The following is a 27,191-nucleotide window of genomic DNA, read 5'->3' on the forward strand; positions in this document are numbered from 1 at the left end:
AGTAATTCAAATACTTATTATCTGTCAAGCTTGGGTCCAAGAATTTTACACATATCATGCAATTTAATATTTAAAACCATCCTATAATGTAGATGCTATTATTATTATTATTATTATGTTTTACAGATAAATAAACTGAGATTGAGGAAAAATCTAAGACAAATTAGAAAATGGTGTAGCTACAATGTAATCTGCATGCAATGTCCAGGTTCTCAATCAGCTCATGCTATTGTTGTTCCCTGAATTCATCCATCCATCCATCTGTCCATCCATCCATCTGTCCGTCCATCCATCCATCCGTCCATCCAACCATCCATCCATCCAGTCAGCCAGCCAGCCAGCCAGCCAGCCAGCTAGCCAGCCATCCAGCTGTCCAGCCATCCAGCCATCCACAAAAAGATGTTCTGCATGGAAGTAATGCTATACATTCTACTAAAATGTTCTGTTTACCCCTTCCTAAAACTCTTCGTAGGCCCTTTCCAAATCCATTATTTATGCTTTTCCTGCTATCCTCCATGCAATAAGAGGCCAAACCTGCCAGATTATCTCAAAGATTATATTCTTGCTGGATAGTCTTAGATTTAGGCAAGAAAAAGTACTGGTCGAAGATCGGAAAAGGGAGGAAAGAATTGTCCATGTATTTCTTTTCTTCTCATCTCTCCTTTGGTGCTTTATCTTTGGAGTAATTGTTAATTCTTCCATAACTACTGCTTTTGCCTAGTGGCCCCCTCCTCTACAGTTCCAGTGCTCAGCTGATGTCTGTTGGTTCATGGATTTGTGTAGTTTAGACTAAACTGCATTATTTTAAAATTGGTAACATTTAAATTTTTTTAAATTTTAAATTTTAAATGACAAAACATTTAGGAATCCTAGATTCTCTTGAAAACTAGCTTTGGCAATACAGAGTCTCACATTACCATATGGTGAAAAGTAACTGGTGCCATGTGGTTTGAGGCTGGGTTCTCTCCCTCTGCTCCACCTACTTTGCCACCTGCCTGATACCTGTAATTATGTGAGATTGCTGTCTGTCCTCTTGTCTGTTGGACACTACTTGAATTACATAGTCAGAGGAACCATTGTTCTTTTCTAACAATAGGAAGCAGAATGAGAGAATGTGGATGTTGGCATAGGAGAGTGTAGGCTAGAGACACAAAGCTCCCCAGTGATGGAGGAAAAAAGCCTTCCTTCCTTCCTTGTTTTTTAGTTGGTAGATTCAATTAATCCAGGTTCAAAATCAAACTACTAAGCAGATCAATGGAAAACATAAGGGTTTCAGAACTGTAATGGATTCAGCATGGTTTAGAGGATAATGTACCTCTAATTACTGGAGTACAGTGTTGGGTTTGGAGAGTGCAAACGTAGGACAAACCCATGAAGGCAGAGTGATATGTAAGAAACCATTTTTTTAAATGTTCTAAATTGTAAAAATAATAGCCTAAAATCAAAAGAATTAAAAATATTGCCCTAAGGAATAAGGATAAGGATTTTTCTTTTTCTGGATACTGAAAATTTGCTAGATTGGGTATTTACAGCAATATTTCATAGCCCAACACTTAATAGATTTTTAATTACATTTATTTTCAGCTAGTTCTTAGGTTATGTAGCTTCAGGTTAATTTTTTATCAGCCTGTACCTCCTACTTTTTCTTGCTATGTGGATGGTAAAAAATATTATTCTTTATAAGGCTGTGGCATGGACTTCAATTTTGTAAAAAAAAATAGAAGGCAAAATCTGGAAGATGTTATTTTACAGAGATGATACGCCGATTACTTAAAACAAGCTTATTTATATTTTTTCATTAAATATTTTTTCAAAATCAATTTCAAGATTATTACTGATATGTTCAATTTAAATATTTTATGAAGAATAAAAGAAAATAGGAGGTAGGAAGAGAGCCTAAAAGTTGATTCACTTTTAGCTTTACTTTTATTTCTTTCCTTCCCAAAACTGTAGAATCAAGGGTATTTTAAATTCCCCAAATCATTGAAAATGCACATTTATTTTATTTTATTTTTGGGATGGGGGAGATTTTTCCTACTCTTTTAATTTTCCTAATTTTTATTAAAATAAGCATCAAATTGCAGACTGGTTACTGATTTGTTTTGATTAATGTATCTTCCTCTCTATAACTTCTCCTTGCTTTTAATTTCATGGCAAACATTAGCTAACGATACAACAAATGACTCCTGTCTAACATTTCAAATCTCAGAACTCATAGGCAATGGAAGGAAAGTTAATGCCATGCTGAGTAAGCCAGAGCAGGTTAAATAATTTGCCATAGGTATGATAAAGAAAAAACTTTTCTTTATTCTTAGCTGATTCTTAATCCCTTAGAGTAGAGATAATATTTTCTGAATAGCACCAGGAAATGGAATGAGGTATAATGACTGGACTCTCAACAGAAGAATTGTGTGAAATAAACTATATGACCAGAGGCCTTGAAAATCAAAATGAGTATGACATGGCTGTCTGGTATCTGATCACTGGTGAATGTGTCTCTTCCTTCATTTGTCTTTAATTATTATTATTACTATTATCATTATCATCATTCATCTATTATTGTAATTTCTCAGTTGAAGGAAATTAATGTCAGAAATAGAATGCTTTACTTAATTTGTACCCAAGCCAGTGCTAGTCAATACTCATAGAATTCCCAGTGCCCTGTCAATGCACTTCAACCCTTCCTTGTTGAGTCTTTCTTAATTGACTCCACTGAAGCAAATCCAATTTCTGTTCTCAGTACTTGTACACATATGTGAAGAATGCTAAATTTAAACTATTTCTGCTCAATTTTGTGCTGTCAACTCTTGACACACCAGGCAGAATGCAATCACCTGAATTTGCTTTATATCTTATTTTAAGACCATTTAATTGGAATTATTTTGTGCCATTGTTTCAGGACAGTATTAAAGTGATATCCTAGAGGTGAAAAGCAAATACTTTATTCGACTCCATCATCCAATCTCTCTAAAACCACCTTCTTTGCTTTGTCTGCCTTATTTGATTTATATATGAGATATAAGTGTCAATAACTTGTTTTTGATGGGTGCAGTACTGCCAGGAAAATGGATATTGTTGAACATTAAGCTATAAAGAGGGGTATGAAGTATAATTCAGATGGGCTTCATGACACTTGTCCCTCATATGACACACATTCTTTTCATTTCCAATTTCAATGGAACAAGCAAAAAGAACGGTTTCCAATCTGTCCCACCTCATAAAAATAGACCTGTGTTTAATTCTTTAGGACCTAAAATTATCCTTTGGATATTGTCAACCAATCATCCAAGGAAAACGTTCCTAGCCAAAGTAATAGAAATTCTAGGTATTGAGATGACTAAAATATTACTGTTACCTTGCTTTTAATAATTGCACAAAATATTACAGAAACCCAAATGTGATGATAATAGTGAGATAGTGGGGTACTTCTATCTCCTTTTTATTAAACTGTGCCATTTTCTCAGTAGCATACTGCAGTTTGCAAATGTAATACTTTTTTAATAGAAAGAGATCTAATCACCGACTCTGATTTTTTAAAAATATACTAAAGGAATTGTGTTTGTCAAAGCCCAAAGCCTCATTTAGTTGTCACCAAAGATCTTACATGAAATATGCTACTTTTCTTTCTTATTATAGTTGATGATGGAGGATGGGGTTCCAATTAAACTTCTGTTCTGGTTTCTGTGATCAGCCAGTTGGATTATAAATGCTACATCTCTAAAGTGCAGAGCCTGATAGAATGTTGGCTGCCTGAATTTCACATGTCCAGTTGTTTTTGAGGAGAACCTATTGATTATGTCACATCAAGCTTGTTATGTATAAACTAGATTTCCTCACAGAAATCAGACTATGCTGTTAAATAGTTGGCATTGAGTCAAGAGTTATTTTTAGTTCCAATTTACTAGGAAGAAAAGAGTATGTAGTCAATTTCTTCAAAAGGAGTATTAAATAAATAGAAGAATGTAGAATTTCTCTGTCCTCGGCTTTTAAGCCTACATCATATCATGTCTCTTCTACAAATACTAGTTAATAAATGCATAATTTCAAATTTGGCAAACATAAAAAACCCTAATATAAAATACATTACTTTAAGCAAACTCAGAAAAGTTAATTATTTTGTGTTTATATTAACACTTTTACTTTTTTCTCCTTCAGTACATGAGTGACTTTGGGAAGCTATGTACTCTGGATAAGGGTCTGTAGTCTACGTAGGTGGCCCTATCTGAACAAAGATCTCTAATTGTAGTGGAGTTATTGGACTGAAAACCAATCATTAGCAACTTTAGGAAGATTGTCAATTAATGACTAATGTCAATTAAGCTGTGATTGTTGATTTTTTAAAAATATTATACTTTAATTAGAAGAAATTAATTGAATTACATTTTTCTCTTTTTAAGCTCTTCAACCATCAACAAAAGAAACAGGGAACCTAGATTAACATTTATGTAAACTTTGTTCTTGCATAACCATACTAGCTGCTTAGAACAGAAAGATACTAGCATAGGATATTTTGTAGTAAGTATCTGGGTTGCTTCGCTCTGTCAAAAGATTAAAAAAAAAAAAAAAACCACACAGGCTATTGAAAATAATGAATTGTAACAACTAGGAGGTGAATTTTCCCTAAAGGAAGATAAGGTAAAGTAGGGGACAAAGTGTATTGGGAAAGCAGATACTCTGAAAACAAGAGCATCATTTGTAAAACTCCTTCCTGCTTCAGTGAAACTTTGGTCTTAATAACTTTCCATGGTGATCTCCCCTTCAACCACTAAATTGTTTCTCTTCCAATGGCAGCTTTACTGATGTAAAGATCTAAACATGCATAGTTTCTTTAATCTATATCCCCAGAGACTCCTTGGGCAAATGGATAACACCACAGTGAGAAATCTATAGTTTCTCCATTTGTCTTAGAGTTCAGTAATCTCTTCATTTAAATAGATTGCTTTAGATGGATTTATCTTAATATTTGTTAATTTCGGTAATGTTTTTTCTTTTTTTACTGACTACCTTTTGTTTACCTACCTTTTGTTTTTTTTTTTTCACCATCACCTATAGGACAGTAAAAAATTAGTAATATATAATAATGTTATTTAATACTAGAAATAAGAGCTTTGAGATTGAAAATGACATTCTCATTAATGGTGAGATGTTGTTTGTAGATTTCTATCTCTCTGGCAGTTTTGTAATTTTGAATTGCATTCCTTTGGGTTCCCTCACCATATATGCCATCTGCATGGTTTAAAATTTAGCCGATATATTTATGTTTATAAGCTTCACATTTTTTTTGGCAAGTCTAGCAGTAGATTGTCTTAGTCCCCAAGGCACATTTAAAATTGAAAATGGAACTTTTCTCCAAATATTTTTGTACTTACATAGGAAATCCAGAATGGTTGCATAAGGGTTCCTTAAATTCTAGCTTGAATTTGCTGTCACCCTCAGAGAAATACCTTAGATAACTGGTTCCTGACCTAATTGTGCTTTTTAGCACTCAAAGCATGATTGTGTATTTAAAAGTGAAAATACTTCACTGTTGGATTTCTCATGTTGAAAGGGCAACTAGATAACCATCCTTTACAATTCGAGGATTTGAACAGTCGCTATTAGATTGAAAAAGTACTATATATTATACAAAAACAAGTGTAGATATTGTATATAAATAGCTACAAGACCTTTAATATCAGTAATTATGGCAACATTGGAAGAGTTTGCTGTCAATAACATTTATATACTAAATACATTAGCAGATTTTCTGAAACTTTGACATGGGTTTCCTATGAGTGCTGAGACTCAAAGGCCAAATTAGATTTTACAAAGTTATGGATCTCTCTTTCATTGCCCAATTAACTATTTTGTGAACAGCGACATTTATTATCTATAAGTAGATATTTTAAAGATCAAAGAGAGAGAGAGAAACAGAGAAAACTCTATTTTCTTTCTCTTTGTTTTCTCTTACTTTTTTCAGCAACCACTTTTCAAAAAGTAGAAAGATGAGAGCAAGATTAAGAGGAGAAGGAGGAGGAGGAGAAAGAAAGAAGCATGTTTATTTTCTGCAATCTATAAAAGCACACAATTCATCCAGAAATTGCAGAATTGCATAGGATTAGATAGGCTTCATTTTGAAAGTCTTCATTATGGGTGTGTTTTATTCAGCGTTTGGGTCTAGTTATTAAAAGGAACTTTATTTCCACACTGCCTTCTTCAAGAGAGTATTTCAGAATTCAACTAAGGGGTGGGGCAAAGGGAAGCGAACACATGTTTTTATGAGCTTTCTAAATCATCTGCTAGATATAAAGTGATCCATTTGCACTTAATGTGAAATACTGGCCTTAATTCACAATTGGGATGAGGAGAGAGAAGGAAAGCACAATGAGGTAGTCACCTATTATTTATCATACTATCAAGCCCTGTAATTAAATGAAATTATGGAGACTGAAGATAGAGAAATTATACACTTTTAGTAAATAAGTACGATGTGACACAGAGGGGAAAAACTAGTTTTTCTGAGTTAGAACATGTGTCCAAAATGTTGAGTTTTGTGTACTAGATGTAATAATTATTTAAGAATTGAAAGAAAACTCATTTATTTTGTACAAAGCTAGTGGTTGAATACACATCAGAGTATCATGATGATTTCTGGGTGAAATCCTCCTGTTACAGAAAAATATCGAACAAATTAGATAACCTTTTACTTTTAGATGGCTTTGACTGTTACAAAGCTCTGTTTTTAATTTCTTTGAGACAGTGTCTCACTCTGTCACCCAGGCTGAAGTGCAGCGGCACAGTCACGGCTCACTGCAGCCTCAGCCTCCTGGGCTCAAGTGATTGAGTAGGTGGAACCACAGGCATGTGGTGCTACGCCTGGTTAATTTTTAAATTTTTTGTGTATAGAGTTGGAGTCTTACTATCTTGCATAGACTGGTCTCAAACTCTTGGACTCAAGTGATCCTTCTCCCTTGCCCAGCGCGAAGCTCATTTTTAATGGTGAGATAAACTTTTACCTTTCTATAATTACATGACAATACTCTTAAGTTGTTCCTGAGGATCTAGGATGCAGGTGCCACTGGGGATAATTTGTAATATGTCACTTTGCTAAAAAGGTGGAAATACATTTGTGTCTTATGCTAATATATAGGCTGCTTCAGGGTTCTACTTTCAGGTGTTTTTGAGACTGTTGATATTAAGCGTCATGGCTATTTAGTTGCTGTAAAACTACGGACACCATTTAACTGATTTGTGATATAGGTAAACACATATTTGAGGAAAAGTTAAGATATTTTGTATTTTAATGAAATAAAATAACCTTTGTCTGAAGATTCAGTTGTCATATTAATGTATGCAAATAAAATCAGAGTTTTAGTAGCCACTGTGCCTCTAAAGGTTATATTCTTTTAATTAGAATCAAGCAATTAATTCTAAAAATGTCTCTATATTTTTCTAGAAGCATTGCCCTTCTTTACCCAAGGCTCTATATATCTTCCCATTTTATGTTTTAACATGCAAAATAATTAAAACGTATGCTTTGCTTCTTACTGGAATTAATTGCCCCTCTTTTAGCATAGGTGGATTTAATGTAGCTCTTTGGAATCGTGTGGCTTTCTAATCTGTATGCACTTGTTGATAGGTCATGTTAGAAGACACTGAGTTTTTGTTATCATGTTGACACCTTAAATCCCACACTGCTGTTTTACATAAGTGAAATTAGCAATAGCCAATGTCCCTTCTAGCATAAACTTGTATTTTTGAAATAGTTAATAAAGATAATAAAACTTTCAAAATATTACCCAAAATTTTAGTTCTCCTATGTTAATAAGTAGAATTAAGCTAAAATTCAATTTCAAATCAACACAACACTGAATGCCTTCTGATTGTATGTTTTTTTTTGTTTGTTTGTTTCTTATTTAATTGAAAATACTCAAAGTGTGGGGTTTAAAATGACTGCTTTAACATGCTGGGTTACTTAATGCTATTACTTCACTCCTTCCTTTTGTCTTTCACGCTCGAAACACTATTATAAACATTACTCATAAGTGATTTTAATCACTGTTTTAGTCCTTCAGCTTTATATTCAGTCAATAAACACTTATTGAGTACCTACGGCATGTTAAGCACTAGATGAGTACTCCCCTAAGAAGCTATCAACTCACTCTCCTGTAGCACCTTTGAAATAGGAGCCAGGTTTCAGCTTTTGTCAAAGCCACTGCTTGCAACAAGTTAAGATTTGCTTTAGTGTAGTGCTTCTCAAATTTTAATGTGCTCGGGAATCATCAGGGGATTTAATTAATGTCAGATTTATATTCAGTAGGTCTGCGGTGGGACCTGAGATTTTGCATTTCTCATAAGCTCCGGGTTGATGCAGATGCTGTTGGCCTGGGGACCACACTTTGAGGAGCAGGGCTTTAAAGATGTGATTTCTTTGAATAGGTTTGTATGTCCACCCATACAATGGAGGCATTTGCTTTTGCAAATAAAGATGAATTTTTATAGAACCTACACACATTAGTTTTGTAATTATGGATTTGTCTTCTTTGCTTTTATGGTATTTATCACATTATAATATCATTAATTGCATGCGTCTCCTTTGCTATATTTAACTTTCTTGAAAACTGGCACTAAATTCTATTTACTTTTTGTTTCTATCACCTATGATAGTGTTTACTGCTCAATAAATCATTGATGTATATATGCAGAAATTGTTAACACTGTTGATTCTTACACTTAGTTCCCTTTTCCTACTTCCTAAGGGTTAGAAAGAGGCTTTTGCTGACATGTTGCTTTTGGGTTCATTTTTCTACTTTGATCTAAATTCAGCTCACCTTTCCAAGGAGTGAAATGTTCAAAGTTGAGCAAAACCAGTGTCAGTTTTAATGCGAAGTAAAGAGATTGGCAGGATTTTGAAAAAGGGGCAAAGGGAAACAGAAAGTCTTGTGTCCCAGGAAAGATAATCTTTGAAGTGGAGGAGTTGTTAAAATTTCCAAGTGTCTGGAGGGAAGTGACCAAAATCAGAGACCGAAGTGAGTGGAAGTTGGGCCAAGTGTGGTGTGTACTAGATGTATTAGAGAGCAGTGTCCAGGGTCTTCTTGAAAAATAGGACAATGGAGAGACCATAAACAGTGCTGAATGAGGTGACCTCTGCCTTATTTTCCAGTCCCTGAATTATGGTGTTGCCAGTGATATGGTGGTCAGCATGGTGGGAGCTATAAAAACCATGGAGATGGGGATATAGGTTTCTACATGACCCCTGAATTTTCAGAGCTGCAGACACATCCTCTCACCACCCCACCAATGGCCCTCTTAACTTTCTTATTAGAATTTATGACAGTAGTCCAGGAGTAATTTCAGCTTCTTAGTAAGAGTGGTGGTAATAGTGAGAAATGTTTCTGCACTATTTCAGTGACTAGATAGAATTATTATAATGTGGTAAGATGTGTGTGTGTGTGTGTGTATGTGTGTAAATATTTAGGAGCCAGAAATAAATGTATTGTTTGTAAGGCACAGAATGAATTAAGTTAAGAAAAATATCAACTTGTCAGAATTATGGCTTTGCTCTTATAGTCGTTTTTCTCTTGAAAATGTCATAACAATGTTAGTAATTATACTTAGATCTTATTAGGTGCAAGTGTTTTTTTCTTATGGCTTTACATATATTAACACATTTTATCCCTTTGACAGAAATCCTATTATCACCATTTTATAGATAAGGTAACAAAGGCATAGCTTGTTTGAGTAATTTTCTTAAGGTACCATAACATTAAGTGGTGGAGCTGGGTTTTAAAACCAGGCAGCTTTTGTTCTAGGGTCCGTGATTTTAATTACTACACACCACTACCTACCGCATTAATGATTGTTTCTCATAAACTTCCAGAGGGAGAAATATACAACTAAAGTTGACTTATATAAATAGAATTGAGAAGATAATAAAATTCTCATTGTAGCTGTGTTAACAAATAGGAGCTGAAAAGTTCAGGCTCACGGGATTAGGATTTATACCTCTAGAAGACATTCCAAGTGATAATACATTCTATTTTTGTGTGTGTGCCTAACAGTATATCCTATATGTCAATTGAAAACCAGTTGCTAAGAAAAGCCACGTAAATGTATATCTATATTTATATAGGACATTCCATGATGATTCTCTTAATATTCTTAAAGACAATATGAAAAAATGAGTAGCCTGTCTTGTCCATAACTAATTGAACAGATAGCTGAAGAGTATTTAGTAATAGATTAATGTAAACTCTATGAAGATCTCTAAAATTTGGACCCCCCACTTGGCTTTCTTTTGTTCAGCAGTTCGATCCATGGTTAGAATGGTGAAAGAAGAAATGCTTAGCACTTTGCAGGTAATGCAAAGCTGGAAAGGGTGGCTAATAGTTTAGATGATAGCTACTTGCCTTAAAAAAAAAAAATCTTTGTAGATTGGAACTACAGGCTGAAACTAATAAAATGAAATTTTACTGGGCTATTGTAAATTCTTGTTTATTGCACATTTATAGGATAGGCAAATTTATGGCAAAATTCCTGTGGTTTTATTTGACTCCCTGCTCAATATGAGTCAATGTGGTGTTAACAGATGCTTAAAAAAGTTAATGCATTCTTAAACTGCATTAATAGAGGGAGAGAGTCGAGTTCAAGGATGGTAATAGTTTCACTATAATCTGAACTGCTCAGACCGTGTCTTGAATATTATGTTCAGTTCTGTAGGCTACATTTTAAGAGTTGCTGAAAAGGTGGATTGCACCTGGAGGGTGACTGGAATGTTGAAAAGATTGGAAACCATGGTGTTTAAGAAATTGGGCACATCTAACCTGGAGAAGAAAATAATAAGATCTTATAAAAGTTCACATTTTAAAATGCTTTCTCTTTCTTGAAGAGAGGTAGTAAGGTATAATTCTAGAGAAGTAGATCCAATAGGTTAGAAGTTAAAGTATTAGATATATTTTAAGTTATGGACTGAGAAAAGATAGAAAAAGACTATTTGAAAAGGTACATGGGGTAATGCAGAGTAAGTGACCATTTCTACTTTTTGTTACAATATAGTTTATTTTAAATAGTAGTTTGTATGAAGAACATAATAATGCTCAACTTAAGGCTGCCAGACAATTTGGAAGCATTGACAAAAAATAAAAGTTATCTTCCACCTTACAATCCCTGGTCCATCAATCACCAAATTGCTGACATAAGCACTGTTAACATCTTTTATGCATTTTCCTAGAAATTGTCTGTGAATATATAAGATGGCAAAGACACATGGACAAACAAATGTATATACATATGTAAGTGTGCAAGTCATTTTTAACACTAAAGGAATACTGTACATGGTTTTCTGGTGCCTGCATTTTGAACATACCTTTTCATATCAATGAAATGAAATCAGTCTTACTTGTAACTTGTTTAGGATTTCTCCACTACCTAGAAACATATTAATATACATTTAAGTGTTTTTATTTTACATCAGTTATTATAAGCTTGACTATAATAACCTCTCTTGTATGTCTATCATTTGTTTACTTAGGCCTAATTGCCAAAAGTGAAGCTTCTAGGTATAAATGTTTTAAGAATCTTGATGATATCTTTTAATTAATATCAAAAAAGATTATAGATTGATACTTTTCTCAATGATGTATAAATAATTCCACCACCTCTACTTGATCAACACTGAGTTTTATCAATACTTTCAGTGATTTCCAATCTGATGGGTAAAATAAAATTTTCTGTTTTGATTTCTATAAATGGCAAATTTAAACTTAATTTTGTGTATTTAGTATTTGTGTTTGTTCTTTCATGAATTCCTGTTCATGTTTTTTGTTTATATTTTAATGGATTGTCCTGTGTTCCAAACCATTCAGTGTATTTTTTTCATTAAGAATTCTAAATTTTTTCTAAGTGATACATAATTTTTCTCTTCTAATATTTGACTTTTAATTCATATGCAGTTGTTGTACTAGTGGTCCCCACTATCAATTTTGTATTGATTTTGATTACCAGCAAAATGAGAAGAAAAGACAAAAATAATATTTAATTAAGGAAACCAACTGATTAAGAAAGTACAAAGTTCTTTCTCATTTGTCAATAATATCCACTTTTTTGGGTATCAAAATATATTTAAAAAGGAAACATTACATCTCATAAAAATAATTTCAATTTTAAATAAATTGAAATAAGGAAACAACAAAATTCCTTGAAAATTATTCTAGATACAAAGAAGAGCTTCACTGCCCAGTGCGGTGACTCACGCCTGTAATTCTAGCACTTTGGGAGGCTGAGTCGGGCGGATCACGAAGTCAGCAGTTTGAGACCAGCCTGACCAACATAGTGAAATCCCATCTTTCCTAGAAATACAAAAATTAGCTGGCTGTGGTGGTGCATGCCTGTAATCCCAGGTACTCGGGGGGCTGAGGCAGGAGAATTGCTTGAACCCAGGAAGCAGAGGTTGCAGTGAGCCAAGATCGCGCCATTGCACTCCAGCCTGGGTGGCAGAGGGAGACTTCGTCTAAAAATAAAAACCAAAAACCAAAACACAAACAAATGAAGAGCCTTATTAAAGGACATCTGTAAGTTGTTCTGAAACGTAAAACAATTACCACTACCGGTTCATTAAACATTATTTTGAGATTTAATTTAAAATCACAGCTTTGACCAGGTATCAAATAAAAACCCAAAGTATGTGAGTTGATTTTTTTTTTCTTCCCAACTTTTATTTTAGGTTCGGGGGTATATGGGCAAGTTTCTAACATGGGTAAATTGCATGTCGCTGTGGTTTGATGTACAGATTATTTCATCACTAAGGTAGTGAGCTAATTTCCATTCCCACTAGCAGTGTATAAGTGTTCCCGTTTCTCTGCAACCTCACTGGCATCTGTTATTTTTTGACTTTTTAATAAGAGCCATTCTGACTGATGTGAGATGGTCTTATTGTGGTTTTGATTTCATTTATCTAATGATTAGTGATATGGAGCATTTTTTTCATATGCTTGTTGGACACATTTATGCCTTTTTTGAGAAGACACATGGGCATGTGTCCATTGCCCATTTTTCAGTGAGGTTGTTTGTTTTGCTTGTTAATTTGTTTAAATTCCTTACAGATTCTGGACATTAGACCTTTATTGGATGCATAGTTGACAAAAATTTTCTCCCATTCTGTAAGTTGTCTGTTTATTCTGTTGATAGTTTCCTTTAGTGTGCAGAAGTTCTTTAGTTTAATAAGGTCCCACTTGTCAACTTTTGCTTTGTTGCATTTTGAGGACTTAGTCATAAATTATTTCCCAAGGCTAGTGTTCAAAATGATGTTTCCTATTTTATTGTATGGTTTTTGGTATCTCAATTTTATTCAGTTCAACTCTAGTTTTGGTTGTTTCTTTTGCTAGATTTGGAGTTAATTTACTCTTGTTTTTATGAACATCTATATGCATACAAACTAGAAAACATAGAAGAAATGGGTTTTCTTCTGGAAAGATACTATATCCTAAGATTGAAATCAGGGAGGGAAAGAAACCCTGAAGAGACCAGTAACAAGTTCCAAAATTAAATCAGTAATTAAAAGCCTACCACCAAAAAAAAAGCTCACAGTCCTCGAACATTCTTATAATTTGAGGTCTTACATGTAAATCTTTAATCACTGTTGAGTTAATTTTTGTACATGGTTAAAAATAGGGGTCCAGTTTTGTTCTGCACATGACTAGCCAGCTATCTCAGTACCATTTATTGAATAGGGAGTCTTTTTCCCATTGCTTATTTTTGTCAACTTTGTTGACGATAAGATGGCAGTAGGTGTTTGGCTTTATTTTGGTAACACGATGTCTCCCTCTTTGTTCTTTTTACTTAGGATTGCCTTGGGTATTCACGCAGTTTTTGTTCTACATGAATTTTAGAATTGTTTTTTCTAATTCCGTGAAAAAATGTTATTGATAATTTTATAGACATTGCATTGAATCTGTAAATTGCTTTGGGCAGTATGGTCATTTAAAAAATATTGATTTCTTTCTATCCATGAGCATGGAATATTTTCCCATTTCTTTATGTTGCCTTTTATTTCTTTCAGCAGTGTTTTATAATTCTCATTGTAGAGATTTTTCACCTCCATAGTTAGCTGTATTCCCAGGTATTTTATTCTTTTTGTGGCTATTGTGAATAGGATTGCACCCTTGATTTGCTCTCAGTTTGGACATTATTGGTGTATAGAAATGCTACTGATTTTTATACATCAATTCATATACTGAAATTTTGCTGAAGATGTTTATCAGATCTAGGAGACTTTGGGGAGACTATAGGGTTTCCTAGGTATAAAATCATATCATCTGTGAAGAGAGAGAGTTTGACTTTCAGTCTTTATTTGAATGCCTTTTACTTCTTTCTCCTGCCTGATTGCTCTAGCTAGGACTTCCAGAACTAGGCTAAATGGGAGTGGTAAGAGTGGGCATCCTTATCTTGTTTTAGTTCTCTAGGGGAATGCTTCAAGCTTTTGCCCAATCTAGATGATGTTGGCTGTGGGTTTATCATAGGCGCCTCTTATTATTTAGAGGTGTATATCACTTCAATACCTGGTTTGTTGGAAGTTTCTAACATGAAGGTTGTTGAATTTTATTGAAAGCCTTTTCCACATCTATTGAGATAATCATGTGGTTTTTGTTTTTAGTTCTGCTTATGTGAGGAATCACATTTTTTGATTTGTGTATGTTAACCAACCTTACACCCCAGGAATAAAGACTACTTTATCATGGTGAATTCGCTTTTTCATGTACTGCTGGATTTGGTTTGGTAGTATTTTGTTGAAGATTTTTGCATGTATATTCATCAGGAATATTGGCCTAAAGTTTTCTTTTTTACTGTTTCTCCGCTAGATTTGAGTATTAGAATGATGCTGTTCTCATAGAATGAGCTAGGCAGGAGTCCTTCCTCCTTGATTTACTGAACTATTTTCAGCAGGATTAGTACCAGCTCTTCTTTGTTTGTTGAATTTGGCTATGAATCTATCTGGTCCAGAGCTTTTTTGGTGATAGGCTTTTAACTACTGATTTAATGTTGGAACTTGTTATTGGTCTCTTCAGAGTTTCTCTTTCTTCCTGGTTCAATCTTAGGACATAGTATGTTTCCAGAAGAAAACCCATTTCTTTTATGTTTTCTAGTTTGTGTGCATATAGGTGTTCATAAAAACAGGAGTAAACCAACTCCAAATTTAGCAAAAGAAAAGAAACGACCAAAACTAGAGTTGAACTGAGTAAAATTGAGATGCCAAAAACCATACAATTAAAAATCAATGAAACCAAAAGTCTGTTCTTTGAAAGAATAAATAAGATTGATAGACCACTAGCTGGACTAACAAAGAATAAAAGAGAAGACCCAAATAAACATAATCAAAAATGACAAAGGAGATATTACTACCGATGCCACAGTTGATTTTTATTGTTTGTTTAAAATGTATGCTAGTGATTTTTCATTAATGGAGTGTGTGGTGTGTGTGTGTGTGTGTGTGTGTGTGTGTGTGTGTGTGGTTTAGCTTAAGTATGTAAATTGCCATTTTTTTGACCAGTTTTTTATGTACCTTTCAGTTAATACTTACTGGGTTTTAGAACATCAAGGCACACTGTGTCAGTCTTTGTGTGCTGCCTGCTAGCTAATTTATGTACCTGACATTTCTGGTGGATTGTGGCCAAAGAATGAGTAAACTGCAAACATTCCATTAAACTGTTAAGGAATAGAATGGTGCCAATGGGAGCAATCTATTTTCCTTTATACTTGTATGCTAATAAAAAGATATATCAAGGACCTCAATAATTAACATTACTTTGTGACTTTTTTAAAAAATCAATTTTTATTAAAGTTGAATTCTATTTGTCAGCTTATGTATTAGTAGTTGAATAACCAGTATGATAATAATGTACTATCATTAAAAAGTACATGAAATGTAAACATATGAAGTACAGTGAGAATTTAATCTCTCCTTTCACCGAGTTTAGGACAAAAGGAAATGTCTCTCAAATATCAGGCTATAAACATTACATAGAAAAGTCTGGCAAATACCGAAATTGAATTCTGGGTGTAGTTTTGGGAGTTTGGATACAGACTGTTAAAACTTTCATAGAGAAATATAAAGAATAAAACCAAACATTACTTTTGCTGCAAGTGTTTATTCAGAAACTAAAATTTGGACATTACCAATTGCTCATTTTCTCTTTTTGTGAGCTCCAGTTATGGATCTAGTCCCAAAGACTAACTTGCCTAACTTTTCTGCCTAACTTTTTACTGCCTAACTTTTCGGATAGTGCACAACTACTTTCTACCTTCACTAACAATAATTAAATACAAATTTAAAATGCAAGGAAGCAACATTCTTCAGTTATCAGCTTGGAAATTTTCAAAACATCTCATGACACCAGATTCTGGTAGGTTATAGGGAAGCTAGAACTTTGTACAAATTAATACAGCTATAAATTGATACAACCATTTTGAAAAGCCATCTAGAAAAATTATCAAAATTCAAAATATGTATATCCCTGCAACAACAATAAGAAGAATTTATTTTATAAAAACCACTTGATATAGCCATGCAATGATAGATGTGTAAGAATATTTAGCACAGTATTGCTAGAAATAGTAGGGTTTTTATTTCAAATAATGGGTATTAAAAATATTAACAAAAGTGACTATTATATGGGTCATTTTCAGTTTTTTCTTTATATTTTCTATACTGTCTAGAGGTTTTATAATGAGTATATGTAACTTTAACTTAAAGACATAATAATAATATTTGATTTAACAATAAAAAAGCAAAGTATAATATAGAAAGCATGTTACTTAATTTATAATAAAAAATAATATAGAAAACCATAACATAGGAATTAAAGTGGTTTTGTGTACAGAAATTGAGTCTTTTTAAGCTAAAGTTCTATATCTTTGGCTCCTGAGCAGCTAATACTATTTTATAAAATGACATAATTTTTTAGCAGGCAAGATTCTTGGACTGCCACTACTTGGAATAAAGAGAATGGGGCACTTAGCAGGAAATGTGACAGAAACAATGCTTGTATATGTTGTCCTAGAATTTACATAACCAAGACATCTCCCAGGCTAATTTGGAACCTGATAAATAACTCAAAGAACAAAGCTGGAGGCATCATGCTACCTGGCTTCAAATTATACTACAAGGCTACAGTAACCAAAGCAGCGTGGTACTGGTACCAAAACAGAGATATAGACCAAGGAACAGAACAGAGCCCTCAGAAATAATACCACACATATACAGCCATCTGATCTTTGACAAATCTGACAAAAACAAGAAATGGGGAAAGGATTCCTTATTTAATAAATGGTGCTGGGAAAATTGGCTAGCCATAAGTAGAAAGCTGAAACTGGATCCTTTCGTTACTCCTTATACAAAAATTAATTCAAGATGGATTAGAGACTTAAATGTCAGACCTAAACCCATAAAAACCCTAGAAGAAAACCTAGGTAATACCATTCAGGACATAGGCATGGGCAAGGACTTCATGTCTAAAACACCAAAAGCAATGGCAACAAAAGGCAAAATTGACAAATGGGATCTCATTAAACTAAAGAGCTTCTGCACAGCAAAAGAAACTACCATCAGAGTGAACAGGCAACCTACAGAATGGGAGAAAATTGCTGCAATCTACTCATCTGACAAAGGGCTAATATCCAGAACCTATAAAGAACTCAATCAAATTTGCAAGAAAAAAACAACCCCATCAAAAAGTGGACAAAGGATATGAACAGACACTTCTCAAAAGAAGACATTTATGCGGCCAGCAGACACATGAAGAAATGTTCATCATCACTCGCCATCAGAGAAATGCAAATCAAAACCATAGTGAGATACCATCTCACACCAGTTAGAATGGCGATCATTAGAAAGTCAGGAAACAACAGGTGCTGGAGAGGATGTGGAGAAATAGAAACACTTTTACACTGTTGGTGGGACTGTAAACTAGTTCAACCATTGTGGAAAACAGTGTGGTGATTCCTCAAGGATCTAGAACTAGAAATACCATTTGACCCAGTCATCCCATTACTGGGGATATACCCAGAGGATTATAAGTCATGCTGCTATAAAGACACATGCACACGTATGTTTATTGCGGCACTATTCACAGTAGCAAAGACTTGGAATCAACCTAAATGTCCATCAGTGACAGACTGGATTAAGAAAATGTGGCATATATATATACCATGGAATACTATGCAGCCATAAAAAAGGATGAGTTCATGTCCTTTGTAGGGACATGGATGCAGCTGGAAACCATCATTCTCAGCAAACTATCACAAGAACAGAAAACCAAATACCGCATGTTCTTACTCATAGGTGGGAATTGAACAATGAGATCACTTGGACACAGGAAGGGGAGCATCACACACCAGGTCCTATTGTGGGGAGTGGGGAGGGGAGAGGGATAGCATTAGGAGATATACCTAATGTAAATGATGAGTTAATGGGTGCAGCACACCAACGTGGCACGTGTATACATATGTAACAAACTTGCATGTTGTGCACATGTATCCTAGAACTTAAAGTATAATTAAAAAAAAAAAAGAAAGGAAAGAAAGAAGCAGTTGCTGAAGTTACAGAAGAAGTTACTGAAACAAGGTTGACTGAAGAAATAATGGGATAGACCAACACAGAGATGGTCCAGGATGCAAGTGGAAGAGGAGCCTCTCCCTAGTTCTGAAGCACTGTTTGATATTAGAATCTCACACTATTACAATTAGTGATAGCGTTCACATTGGATATAATATTTATTTATTTATAGACAGGGTCTCACTGTGTTGCTGTGTTGCAGAGGCTGGACTGCAGTGGTGGGATTATAGCTCACTATAAATTTAAACTCCTGGGCCCCAGTGATCCTCCTGCCTCAGCCTCCTGTGTAGATAGCCAGAACTATAGGTGCACACTACCACACCAAGTTAATTTTTGCTAGAGATGTGATCTTGCCATGTTGCACAGGCTGGTCTTGATCCCCAGGCCTCAAGTGATTCTCTCACCTTGGCCTCCCAAAACTCTAGGAATATAGGCGTGAGCCACCATTCCTGCATTGGATAGAATCCATACAATATCAGTCTTAGTTTTAAGGCATTCACTAATTTTTACTTTGCTGAGTTGAGAGTATTGAATATAATTGTAGGAACTTACTAGGAAAAACAATCATATATTATTCTAATTTAGAAAGGTACATGTTTGTTGAATATAAACCGATTTAGGATATTCTTAAATCAATTAGGGAATTATTGGGCTAACATCGCAGCTTTGTTGTTTAATTTATATTGGGTTGAATTTTCTAGTATTTCCAGAAGTGGTTCCCCCCAGCCCCAAATAAAAATGTCAGACTACAAATCTTATCTTTTTTTCTTAAACATTTATATTATTTAATCAAAAATACTAACATTCCTCAAATAGATACAGATATGGATTATATGTAGATATATGTACAGATACAGAAATAGATGTTAATATAGATTTGGATGTAGATATAGATATATGTGTGTGTACATGTTTGTGTATACAGTCAATCCTCATTATTTGAGATTCCCTCTACTAGCTAAAATGTATTTGTAATCCCCGAATCCATACCCATGTGTTTCTGTGTTCACGTGTGCACATTTTGTGCAGAGCAGTAAAGTACTTGAGTCACCCGAAGCACACTTTCCCAGTTGAGGTAGGACCCTCAGCCTTCTTGTCCCAGCTTTCATACTGTAAACAAGTGTCCTTTTCATGGTCAGTCTATTTAGTGCAGCATTTTTCACATTTTTGTGCTTTTTGTTGGTGATTTCGTTGTTTAAAATGTCACTCAATTACAGTGCTAAAGAGCTCTCCATTTTTCCTAAGTGCAAGAAGGCTGTGAATTGCTTTATGGAAAAAAAAATACAAGTATTAGGTATGTTTTGTTTAGGCATAAGGTATAGTGCCATTAGCTTGAAAAAGACTCTATGACCAAACTTTAGTCAGCTGAATATGAGCCTTCTTTCTGATTAGACCCCAGTATTGGCCCCATCTCATCTTTGGCCTGCCCAGTCCAGTCTTAACAAATAATTCTGCTAAGTCAGTTTAGGGAGAATTTCTGCACCCTTGATATCTATCTGATCAGGTTCCTGTCTCCCACCTGTAATGAGTAACTCCTTGGCCTATCTTTAATCTTTAATTTAATCTTTAATCTAGAATCTTGTTAGGCCAATTTAGCAAAAATCCCCCTACTCTCTTAGTTTCCTCTTAGCAATTTTTCATTCACTGACCCTCTTCCACTCCTCCTTGCCGATAAATCACCACTTGTCCTTGCTATATTTGGCACTGAGCCTTATTTCTCTTCCCTATTGCAATGCCCGTTCTGTGATATCTTGAATAAAGTCTTCCTTACCATTTTAACAAGTTTCAGAATAATATTTTTTTAACATAGCTATGAGTTCAATGTTAATGTTTTAATAATATATATTAAGTATAATGTATTTAAACAGAAACACATAAAAGAAGGTTATGTATTAATCAGTTGACAAAAATGTTTTGACCAGAGGTAAGCAGGAACTTAACCCTGTATTTCCCACCGAAGCAATGATGCAGTATTCAATGGTTGTTAATTCAGAGGGCATGGTGACTTTATAGAACAGAACTGCTGCAAATAACAAGAATCTACCATACATATTACATATGCCATACGTATACACGAGATCAAAATGAATACTTTTTTTTTTTTTTACGGCTGTCGCATGTCTTTTTAAAGCTATTTAGAGAAAGGGGGGGATAATTTTGAGAAGTTAAAATAAAAACCTCTTTTTGTCAATGTCTGTCTCTGTCCAATAACTTGCACCAAAATATTGGAAATATTTTTCTATCTCAATCTGAGGCAAAAGGGAGACAGAGAGAGCAAGAGAGAGCTAGAAAAAGAAAGAGATTAAACACTTGACAAGTTGAGGACAGCGTCTCATGTGCCTATGACATAAACCATCTCTGTGGTTTGCCTTGCAGAACACAGGAAGAAAATACGACAAATGTAAAGTAAGTAGAACACCCCTGAAAAGCAAAGGGAAGCTTGAGGGAGGGAGGCGATAAGGAATGGGCCCTCTGAAGCAACGAAGATCTGTCTTCCAGTGATACTTAAAACAGCTGAACTATTCTTCTGTTTTACATTCTGCTTTGACAGCAATCCTGCTCTGCAGAGAAAGAAGAGAGAGAGATCGTTTCTTGATGCTGAATAGAGCAGAACAGTAGTTAAAATGATACATTTATTGGAGGGGCAGATTTTTGAGGAGTCATGAAAAAAAAAGTAAGCCACATTTCTGCATTTGGTTTTCATTTACATCTCTTTTGCTGCTTTAAGTAAATTGAGTGATTTGTTTTGATGGAGAAAGGATTTTAAAAAGACTTTCTTTAGACTCATAGTAAATAATTGTGACTTCCAACTTTCAATCCTAAATCTTATAAAATGTAGCTCCACCAAGTTCATTTAACATCATACCAACGCATAAAAATAAAGCTTGTAAAAATATGATAGAGGGATTGGCTCTGAGTTAGCAGTTGCTAATTAAACATATTTCCCCTTCCTGGTTCTGGTGATCCAACAGACCAAATGTGGTAAACAAACTTTGTTCTACAGCTTTGAAGTCTTCTCTCTAGTTTCCCCCAACTTAGAAAAATTATACTATTTATAAAAGTGCATAAATTGTAATTTAAGTTAAAAAAAGCCTTGAAATTTTTATCAAAAGCATTCAAATTACTCTCTCCCCAGGTCAGCTAATGAGTTGTCAGGAGCTGGCCCCTTACTGTAGTGCACCTCCTGCAGACTAAGACAGTTAACCATGTTTTCATCAAAGGAAATGCTCATTAGTAGAGCTTTCAGAAACTGATTTGATTATAGTTTCACTTGTTAAAGTGAAATATTTTGAGCTCATTAGGATGATTATGATTCAAGGTCATCGTTTGAAGCTAGTCCTGTCAATATAAGATAAATGGGCCCTCATCTTTTTCCCTTCTTTACGTCTGTGCTTTTTAAACTCTTCTGTGTAAAAGTTCCATAGCCATAATTAATTTTTAGTTCTTCTGTTACAAAGCTGCTTAAAAAAAAAGAACAAAGATTTTGGCTACCAAAAAGGCCTTGAAGAACTATTAAGAGGAGGAGGAGGCTATCTTGTTTTAGAAAAATCAGAGAAAAACCTTGAAAAGTTCAGCTTTTGATATCCAGCTATTTTCTCCTTGACCTTGCCAAAGTTTTGAAAAGGCACTTTGTACATAATTTTGCATGTACCCTTTCATCTCAAAAGTATAAAACTAAACTGAAAACCACCCAAGAACTACCAGTGGCTTAATTAAACATCTCCTCTTTTATGGCACAAGATGGAGTTAACACCTTTTAAAGTTCTTTCTTTTTTTTCTTTTCTAAATCCAGCGCTTAAATCTCTGAGTGTTAAAGACCCACTTAGACATTAAAGGGGGTGATGTTAACTTCTGTCAGCCAGTCATTCTAACATGAGTTTGCCCCTTGAACTTCCTTGGTCAAATATTACCTTTCCTTTAACATTAAGGAGAGGTTACAATGAAAGTAGAGCTTGTTTTCTGTTTTTTTTTTTCCTCCTGTATGTTATATTTTGGAAAAATGTTTTAATCTTTCAGACATTTCGCTCTTCAGTACCCTTCACTAGAATTCAAGTCTGCACTGAACTTGAGAGTAGATGATATTTAAAAAGTAACAATTGACTTGACCTTTTACATAATAACTCATTATTTTAAAAATTGTTTTTCTCACTTTTGTGGACAACTGATGATTAAAACTAATCTCTGGTTTTCAATAATGCACTTTCACAATTATTTCTAAACAATGATTTTAGCATTTAAGATATTATTTAATAACTAAAAATGTTAATGTCCAAACGTGCAATACTGTGAAACTGAATTAAAGATTGCTCAATATATAATTATATGAGAACAGACATGAACCTTGAAGCAATCATTTGTTTATTCTCATATGTACCTAAAGGCCTCTTTTATCATGAAATTTAAAATATAATTATGAAATTAAGTTTATGTCCTTGGTATGCTTTCATGAAGGTCTCTTATATAACAAATTAAACTGCGCATATTAAAAAAAAATGAAAACACACAATATGTAGTGATTAATAGAAATGATAGGGAAAATGTACTTCAGTAGCAATATAGTGCCAGGGTATATGGTTGCAACCACAGAAGATAGCTTGAGTGTATTAGGTTCCTTCAAAATGTGATGAGAGTATGATGTATTAGGAGAATCCCAGAGACATCTACAGTGAATTAGCAGAGTGTTTTCAAATTTCTTTCCTGAATTACTTTGAAGACTATTCTTGTATTAAAGAGAAAAAAACATGACATTTGTTAAGACAGTAAGGAAGACTTCATTCAAAGGGTGGTATTACAATAGGTATAGGGATCATTGCAAGGGGATTTTGCAGTAAGAGAGAGAGATTGTTTTAGGTCTAATATTTAAGTCTTTAATCCATCTTGAATTAATTTTTTTATAAGGTGTAAGGAAGGGATCCAGTTTCAGCTTTCTACATATGGCTAGCCAGTTTTCCCAGCACCATTTATTAAATAGGGAATCATTTCCCCATCCTTTCCCCCTTTTTGTCAGTTTTGTCAAAGATCAGATGGTTGTAGATGTGTGGTATTATTTCCGAGGGCTCTATTCTGTTCCATTGGTCTATATCTCTGTTTTGGTACTAGTACCATGCTGTTTTGGTTAGTGTAGCCTTGTAGTGTAGTTTGAAGTCAGGTAGTGTGATGCCTCCAGCTTTGTTCTTTTGGCTTAGGATTGTCTTGGCAATGTGAGCTCTTTTTTGGCCATAGGCATGGGCAAGGACTTCATGACTAAAACACCAAAAGCAATGGCAACAAAAGCCAAAATTGACAAATGAGATCTAATTAAGCTAAAGAGCTTCTGCACAGCAGAAGAAACTACCATCAGAGTGAACAGACAACCTACAGAATGGGAGAAAATTTTGGCACTCTACCAATTTGACAAAGGGCTAATATCCAGAATCTACAAAAACTTAAACAAATTTACAAGAAAAAATCAAACAACCCCATCAAAAAGTGGGCAAAGGATATGAACAGACACTTCTCAAAAGAAGACACTTATGCAGCCAACAGACACATGAAAAAATACTCATCATCACTGGCCATCAGAGAAATGCAAATCAAAACCACAATGAGATACCATCTCATACTAGTTAGAATGGTGATCATTAAAAAATCAGGAAACAACAGGTGCTGGAGAGGATGTGGAGAAATAGGAATGCTTTTACACTGTTGGTGGGACTGTAAACTAGTTCAACCATTGTGGGAAGACAGTATGGTGATTCCTCAAGGATCTAGAACTAGAAATACCATTTGACTCAGTCATCCCATTACTGGGGATATACCCAAAGGATTATAAGTCATGCTGCTATAAAGACACATGCACACTTATGTTTATTGTGGCACTATTCACAATAGCAAAGACTTGGAAACAACCCAAATGTCCATTAATGATAGACTGGATTAAGAAAATGTGGCACATATACACCATGGAATACTATACAGCCATAAAAAAGGATGAGTTCATGTCCTTTGTAGGGACATAGATGAAGCTGGAAACCATCATTCTCAGCAAACTATCGCAAGGACAGAAAACCAAACACTGCATCTTCTAACTCATAGGTAGGAATTGAACAGTGAGAACACTTGGACACAGGAAGGGGAACATCACACACCGGGGCCTGTCGTGGGGTGGAGGGAGGGGGGAGGGATAGCATTAGGAGATATACCTAATGTAAATGACGAGTTAACTGGTGCAGCACACCGACATGGCACATGTATACCTACGTAACAAACCTGCACATTGTGCACATGTATAATAAAAAAAAAGAGAGCAAGAAATTAGACTCAATTTCAAATACTGCATGGATTGGGGGGAATTTATAGCCAAAGAGCAGAGTGTGGGTCAGTAGGTGAAAAATAAGAGGAAACATCATAGTGAAGAGAGAATTCTGGCTAAACTGACTTAGCAGAATTTTTGTTGAAGACAGGGCAAGGTGAACAGACATTGCCTAGGAGATGGTGGAGGATAAGGTACCAAATTACACATGGAGGATGACTAGAGAGCAAGGGTGAGTGGTTCTGGTAAACTGACTTAGCAGGATTCCTGCTACAGTTGGACAATACAGAGGTAAACATGGAAGTCCAAAACTCAGGCTTAGTTGAAAAAGTTCAGGGGAGCCAGAGTACAGTTTGGTCAAAGAAAGGATCTTTGTCCCTTGTTTCTATCTTTTGTCCTCATCCCCACTTTTAACTGTGACATCATATTATTTCCTAATTAGCCCTTATCACAGTCTGTAAGCATTATATTTGTTTGTTTGTTTGTTTATCTTATATCTCTTTCCAGTAAGATTTTAACGCCCCAAGGGCAGAGAAATAATCTATTTTGGTTACTGATATATCACCATTGCCCAGAACCATATCTATGGAAAGTAGGCACTCAGATTCATTTGTTAAATGAATTCATAAATTAATAAAAGCACAGATCAGTTTTTTATTTGTTCTTTGCATTTGGGGTCTTCTTTGCATCTTGCATTAAAATGAATCTCCTTGAGCAGATAGACTCAATTGACTTCTTACTTAAATACTCTGGACAAGAGATAATGAAAGCTTGTTCCAAGGTAGGGACAGTGGGACTGGATAAGAGAGGAATATGTAAGAGGTAATTAAGAATGAGGGACAAAAAGTTTTGAGAAACTGTTGGCTGAGAGCTGGAGGGAGAGGAAAAATGAAAGGATGAACTTCAGTTGTCTACCTTGGACTGCTGGATAGGAAATTATCCATTGATTAAAATTATGAACATGACAAAAGGTCATGGTCGTAGTGGGTAGTTGCATAAGACACTTAGTTCTATTTTAAAATTACAAGATTGATTTTGAGATGTTTCTGGAATTACAAGTATTTTTTGGTAACAGTGTTGAAACTCTCCAATGTGCCTAAAAAAAGTAAAGTATTAAAAGCAAAAGGCAGAATATTTCCTTCTGGAAAGATAAAGTCATGTGATTAAAAAAAAAGAGAAGGGAATAAAGGAGGGAATAAAAGCGGAGGAAGAGAGAATGGCAAATACAGAAAAATAACTCATTTACGTCTTAGGGTAAAAGTTATTCCTAGGCACCATTTTGAATTAGCTGACATTATCTTTGAAGCTGTTCCACTTATTTTTCACATTTTTATTTTATGTTAATTACCTCTCATCCTGAATAACCCATTTCATCATGCTACAGTAAGTTCCCATACACATACTCCTCACCCTAGTAATTTATCAGAACTTCCTGGTTCTCAGGCATTCTGGGCTTCCTCTCTTGTTTCATTCTCTGTTTCATATATATGACCAAATATCTCATTGTCTTAGTGTATCTAACTTCTCTCAATTTGTTGACAGTGTAGCAGTCATGTTTACAATTCATCCTAAAATATGTATAAACAACTTCTATAGGCATTGATAATAACAACAACAATAATAACAGTAGGTAGTTTATGTAAAGTAGAGTGATGTCACTGGGTAAAGTCCCTTGGCTGTCTGCCAGAGACTTCACTGGGCAGATAACTTTGTATATTTGCTACAGACCAAAGTCAACTTGATAGCAAAGTGAATATCTTACATTTGAACTCTCACAATTCAGATCATTAGATTGAGATATGTTCAAAATATCAATGATATGAAAGAGTATGAATGCAAGTATGAATGCTTGTGTTTGGGTAGTCAGCCTATCTTGTTTCTACTACTACACTGAAAGCTAAACTATAATTAGAAGATAGTTTGGAGGCTAAGGAATCAGAATAAAAGGAGATTTTCAACTTAATTGAATGTTAAATGACATTGAGTTATGGAAGCTCAATACATCATTTCCCAATATATCTTTTGTCTCAGATTGCTGATTGGTACACTGTCCGAAAAATCTATGCATATAAATTGAAAAAAAATGGCCACAATGGGAAAGCATTTCCAAGCAGAGAAGCTACAATGAGGAGGAGTAATTCTGCCTGAGGGCCACTTCCCACTCCATCACATCCCCATTGGTCTGTTCCCCATGCTTTCCCTTTCTGAGGCCTTACAGGCATTCACCTCTTCTTTCCATTTAGACTAATTGACAGCTGCCATCATTTGTGGTAGTCTCCTTCTGCTGTGTGTTCTTAAAATTTTCTATTAATA

The 27,191-nt window shown here is 34.7% G+C and overlaps 1 long non-coding RNA gene across 1 annotated transcript in view; it reads left to right on the forward strand.

Annotated features, from left to right (window-relative positions):
- Positions 1 to 6,909: 6,909 nt before the first annotated feature.
- LOC106997964 (uncharacterized) overlaps positions 6,910 to 27,191 on the forward strand; it is a 136,131-nt gene continuing 115,849 nt past the window's right edge. Inside the window, exon 1 of the long non-coding RNA XR_013417033.1 lies at positions 6,910 to 6,978. This is a non-coding gene — a long non-coding RNA (uncharacterized LOC106997964). The remainder of the gene's footprint in view (positions 6,979 to 27,191) is intronic.

Source organism: Macaca mulatta, chromosome 4 (genome assembly GCF_049350105.2).
Source record: "Macaca mulatta isolate MMU2019108-1 chromosome 4, T2T-MMU8v2.0, whole genome shotgun sequence".
Classification (NCBI taxonomy): Eukaryota; Metazoa; Chordata; class Mammalia; order Primates; family Cercopithecidae; genus Macaca; species Macaca mulatta.